General features: G+C 48.3%; 1 non-coding gene and 1 pseudogene across 1 annotated transcript; both read left to right on the top strand.

Moving 5' to 3' along the window:
* The first annotated feature begins 486 nt into the window (after window positions 1-486).
* On the top strand, window positions 487-640 carry LOC149152407 (5.8S ribosomal RNA). The gene has a single exon (XR_016263900.1). It is a non-coding gene; the product is annotated as a 5.8S ribosomal RNA (ribosomal RNA).
* Window positions 641-887: 247 nt separating this feature from the next.
* Window positions 888-4,075, top strand: LOC149152406 (25S ribosomal RNA; annotated as a pseudogene).
* Window positions 4,076-5,819: the final 1,744 nt, after the last annotated feature.

Genomic DNA, 5,819 nt, shown 5'->3' with positions numbered 1-5,819 from the left:
ACCCTAGTCCTTCTCGATCATCATCCCCTTCAATTCCCCCTTTTTGTGAAGGCACGGGGCTTGGGAGGCTTGTGCTTTGTTTGAGCCTCCCCTTGTGAGCCAGTAGCCACATTTGATCTCTATTTCTTTCACCTTGTTTTCTTCCCTTCTTCCTTTCGGTCCCTAGCTTTATAGAGAAAAGGGGGAATTGTTGTGGACTGGTGTTCGGGAAGGATTAAAAGTAGTGTGAGCTCCCAGGGTGGCCACCCTAGTCCTTCTCGATTGTTGTTCCATGCATTTCCCCCCTTTTTGTGAGGGCGTGGGGCTCAGGGAGATTGTTCTCTATTTGAGCCTCCTCCTATGAGGGGGGTAGACACCTTTGTTTCTCTTTCTTTCATGCATTTTTCTTCCTTTCCTCCTTTTGGCCCTTAGCCTTACATTTGTTGTTGGGGGGGGGGGGGGGGGCTATTCAGTGTTGTGGTGGATTTTTCGGTAATACATGGAAACAACTCTCGGCAATGGATATCTCGGCTCTTGTTACGATGAAGAACATAGCGAAATGTGATACTTAGTGTGAATTGTAGAATCCCATGAATCATTGAGTTTTTGAACGTAATTTTCACCCGAGGCCTCGATCGAGGGCACGTCTGTCTGGGCGTTGCATCCCATTCAAACGCACTCCCTGCAATATGTTAGGTAGCAGTGGAGCTGGTGTTCCATGCCTAATGCGGTGTGGTTGGCTGAAATTCCTTGAGCGATGTTTTGTGGCATGCGTCGGCGAGCGGTGATCTTGTCCCCTTGGAAGGGTAGTTGGCATTAGCTGATGTGGGCTTTGTGTGGCATTGCTCAAACATGCTTTGCTCTCTCTTGTCCTCCCATCGAGTAGGGTGGATTTAGCTCTAACTTTGTGACCTCAGCTCAGGCGAGAACACGGCTGAGTTTAAGCATATAATTAAGCAGAGGAAAAGAAACTTGCAAGGATTCCCCTAGTAGCGACGAGCGAACTGGGAAGAGCCCAGCATGAAAATCGAGCGGTAGTGTCACTAGAATTGCAGTCTGTAGAAGTGTCCTCAGTGGCAGACCTAGGCCAAGTCCCTTGGAAGGGGGTGCCAGAGAGGGTGATAGCCCCGTCAGGTCGGGACCCTGCCGCATCACGAGGCATTTTCGACAAGTCGGGTTGTCTGGGAATGTAGCCCTAATTGGGTGGTAAATTTCGTCCAAGGCTAAATACAAGCGAGAGACTGATAGCGAACAAGTACCGCGAGGGGAAGATGAAAAGGACTTTGAAAAGAGAGTTAAATAGTGCTTGAAATTACCGGGAGGGAAGTGGATGGAGGCTGTCGATACGTCTCGGTCAGATGTGGAACAACTCAGGTTGGTCCGCCACTCGACTTGAGGTGAAAACCAACAGAGGCTGCTGCATCATTACAAGCATGGGAGGATTACTGCCTGTCGGTTTGCCATTGCAGTGGTCGAGGAACAAAGCATGCACCCTTGTGGCAGGCTGTGTGCACCTGCATGCTCGTGGTGTTGGTTTGCGGGCTTTCCATTCGACTTGTCTTGAAACACGGACCAAGGAGTCTAACATGTGTGCGAGTTGGTGGGTTTGAAAACCTACGAGGCGCAAGGAAGTTGACAGGCGAGATCCCCTCTCTAGGGGGGTGCATCGTCAACAGACCATGAGCTTATGCAAAGAGTTCGAGTGCGAGCACACCTATTGGGACCCGAAAGATGGTGAAATATGCCTAAGCAGGGTGAAGCTAAAGGAAACTCTGGTGGAGGTTCATAGCAATACTGATGTGCAAATCATTTGTATGACTTGGGTATAGGGTGAAAGACTAATCGAACCATCTAGTAGATGGTTTCCTCCATTTTTTCCATCAGGATAGCTGGAGCTCATGCACAAGTTTTATTCGATAAAGCAAATGATTAGAGGCATCTGGGGTGTAACACCCTCGACCTATTCTCAAACTTTAAATAGGTAAGAGGGTGCAACTGCTCCATTCAGCCATGTCATGGAATCGAGAGCTTCAAGTGGGCCATTTTTGGTAAGCAGAACTGGTGATACGGGAAGAACTAAAAGTTGAGTTACCGTGTTGAATTCTGTGCGAACCTAGATCCCACAAAGGGTGTTGGTTGATTAAGATAGCAGGACAGTGGTCATGGAAGTCAAAATCCACTAAGAAGTGTGTAAAAACTCACCTATTAAATCAACTAGCCCAAAAATGGATGGCGATGAAGCACGCAACCTATACTCGACCGTTAGAGAAACTGCATGGCTCTAATGAGTAGGAGGATGCAGGGGTCATTGAGAAACCTCAGGCGTGAGCTTGGGTGGATCATCCCCCGGTGCAGATCTTGGTGGTAGTAGAAAATATTCAAATGATAACTTTGAATACTAAAGTGGGGAAAGGTTCCATGTGAACAACACTTGGACATGGGTCAGTCGATCCTAAGAGATGGGGAAGCCTTGTATCAAGGGTGCACTCTGCACAAGCATCGAAAGGGAATCAGGTTAATATTCCCTAACTGGGACATGGTGGCGGGCGGCAACGTTAGGAAATCTGGAGATGTCATGAGGGGCCCCGAGAAGAGTTATCTTTTCATGCCCGGTCATACTCATAACCGCATCATGTCTCCAAGGTGAACAACCTCTGGTCAATAGAACAATTTAGGTAAGGGAAGTCGGCAAAACGGATCCATAACTTTGGGAAAAGGATTGGCACTAAGGGCTAGGCCTAGGGGTTTTCACCCTCAACTCGTGGGTAGTTGGCAGTTTGCCCGAGCTTCTCTCGTGGCGAGGGTGGGCAGTCATGTACCAATTGAGCTACGGGAGTAGAATGCCCCCTGCCAAGGGCTTTTCCCTAGGCGTCGAATAGTTGACTCAGAACTGGTATGAACAAGGGGAATCTGACTGTTTAATTAAAACAAAGCATTGTGATGGTCCCTGCGGATGTTGACGTAATGTGATTTCTGCCCAGTGCTCTAAATGTCAAAGTGAAGAAATTCAACCAAGCGCGGGTAAACGATGGGAGTAACTATGACTCTCTTCAGGTAGCCAAATGCCTCGTCATCTAATTAGTGATGTGCATGAATAGATTAACGAGATCCCCACTGTCCCTATCTACTATCTAGCAAAACCATAGCCAAGGGAATAAGTGGGAGCCATTTTCGGCACAAGTGAAATACCACTACTTTTAACGTTATTTTACTTATTCTGTCGGGTGGAGATGGGGCACTACCCCTATTTTTGGCCTTAAGGCATGTTTTGGTGGGCCAATCTGGGCGGAAGACATTGTCAGGTGGGGAGTTTGGCTGGGGTGGCACATCTGTTAAAAGATATCGCACGTGTCCAAAGATGAGCTCAACGAGAACAAAAATCTTGTGTGGAACAAAAGGGTAAAAGCTCATTTGATTTTGATTTTTAGTATGAATACAAACCGTGAAAGTGTGGCCTATCGATCCTTTATATTTTTGGAATTTGAAGCTAGAGGTGTCAAAAAGGTTACCACAGGGATAACTGGCTTGTGGCAGCCAAGCGTTCATAGTGACGTTGCTTTTTTATCCTTCGATGTTGTCTCTTCCTATCATTGTGAAGCAGAATTCACCAATTGTTGGATTTTTCACCCACCAATAGGGAACGTGAGCTGGGTTTAGACTGTTGTGAGATAGGTTAGTTTTACCCTACTGATGAACTGCACCACAATAGTAATTCAACTTAGTACGAGAGGAACTGTTGATTCACACAATTGGTCATCATGCTTGGTTGAAAAGCTAGTGGCGCAAAGCTACCGTGTGTCGAATTATGACTGAATGCCTCTAAGTAAGAATCCACACTAGAAGTGGTGCATGTCACTCTTCTACTATATCTCGACTCACAGTAGGGGCATCACTTTGTCACCCCCATTGGCCCAGGTCATTTACAAACCATGACCGTGAAGCATCTTAGTCGGGTTATTTTTGAAGTTCAATTCCAAACAATCATTGAGAAGAATCCTTTGCAGATGACTTAAATACGCGACGCGGTATTGTAAGTGGCAGAGTGGCCTTGCTACCATGGTCCACTAAGATTCAGCCCTTGGTTGCCTCAATTTAGAGCTTCGCTCTTGTCATAAACAAATCCGGAAAACCCTCCCGCTCTCGCACCTTTGCCTCTTCCTCAAGACGACAATTTTTTATTGCTTGGGGGCAGGAAATTTTGGGTTTCCATGCTGCAACGAAAAAGGTGTTGAAGCCCATGAAAATTGGGGTTTCCATGTCATGCTCCGGCACCCAAAATTTTGGGGTTTCCATGTTGCGCCTTGGTGCCCAAAATTTTGGGGTTTCCATGTCGTGCCCTGGCGCCCAAAATTTGGGGTTTCCACATTACGACAAAAAAGAGGCCCAAGCATGGGAAAAATTGGGGTTTCCATGCCACACCCTAGCGCCAAAAATTTGGGGTTTACACCCAGCACCTAAAATTTGGGGCTTGCATGTCACGCCATAAATTTAGGGTTTCCACCTAGCGCCTGAAATTTGGGGGTTCCGCCCAGCGCAAAAAAATTTGGGGATTCCATGTTGCACCCAAAATTTTGGGTTTACACCCTCCGCCTAAAATTTGGGGCTTCTGCCCGGTGCAAAAGAAATTGGGGTTTCCATGCTGCACCCAAAATTTGGGATTTCCAAGTTGCGCCTCGGTGCCCAAGCCTGGGGAAACTTGGGGTTTCCATGTCGCGCCATGACCAAAATCGACAGCGTCCAAGCCTGGGGAAACTTGGGGTTTCCATGTCGCGCCCTGGCGCCCAAGCTTGGGAAATTTGGGGTTTCCATGTTGCGCCATGACCAAAACAAATGGCGCCCAAGCTTGGGGAAACTCGGGGTTTCCATGTTGCGCCCTGACGCCCAAGCCTGGGAAACTTGGGGTTTCCATGTCCCACCCTTGATGGAACCATGGGTTTCCACATTTTACAGCACGATGGAAATGCGGGGTTTTCAACAATGCCCCAATGCAGGGAACTTGGGGTTTCCATGATGATGCAAACCAGCTCGCAAGTCTCGGGAACTTGGGGTTTCCATGATGATGCAAACCAGCTCGCAAGTCTCGGGAACTTGGGGTGTTTCAAAACCACTGCCCAAGTCTAGGGATCTCATGGTTTCCATGTCGCGTCACGGCCAGAACAACCGACGGAAGCCACCCAAGACTGGGAAACATGGGGTTTCCATGTCACGACACACTGTGAATTGCTCGAGAGTCTGTGGAACTTTAGATTTCCATGTTGTGGTGTGACGAAAATCCGCCAAATTCTAGGGAACTCAGGATGTCCATTTCGCGGCACGATGGAAAATACTATCCAAGTTAGTGGACACACGGGGTTTCCATTTCGCCTCACGACAAAAATTTCTACCCAAGTCTGGGAAACACGGGGTTCCCATGTTGCTCGCGCCACAGCTAAAACTACCACCAGGGTCTGGGGAGCTTCAGGTTTCCATGTCATCGCGAAACAAGGAACGACCTCCCAAGTTTGGGGAGCTTCGGGTTTCCATGTCATCACGCGACAGGAGACGATCACCTAAGCCTACCGAACATGGTGCTTTCCATTCTGTGGCATGACAGAAACTGCCCAATTATGGCAAACTCGGGGTCTTCCATGTCCTGCCACAATAGAAACCTTGACCTTGGTGCAGGGAACTCAAGTTTCCATGCTGTGGAATGACAGAGAACCACCCAAGTCCACAAAACCTGGGGGCCTCTATTTCGTGGCATGAGGGAAACCACCTAATTTCGGGAACCTCTGGGGTCTCCATCTCCCACCCGGGCAAAAATCGCGGCCTCGGTGCAGGTAACTTGGGTTTCCATGTCG

The sequence above is a fragment of the Pinus tabuliformis genome, chromosome 9, assembly GCF_031772625.1.
Source record: "Pinus tabuliformis cultivar Carrire ecotype Pingquan chromosome 9, CPIR1, whole genome shotgun sequence".
Taxonomy (NCBI): Eukaryota; Viridiplantae; Streptophyta; class Pinopsida; order Pinales; family Pinaceae; genus Pinus; species Pinus tabuliformis.
The sequence above is the reverse complement of the archived record's forward strand: the minus strand, read 5'-3'. Positions and strand labels throughout refer to the sequence as shown.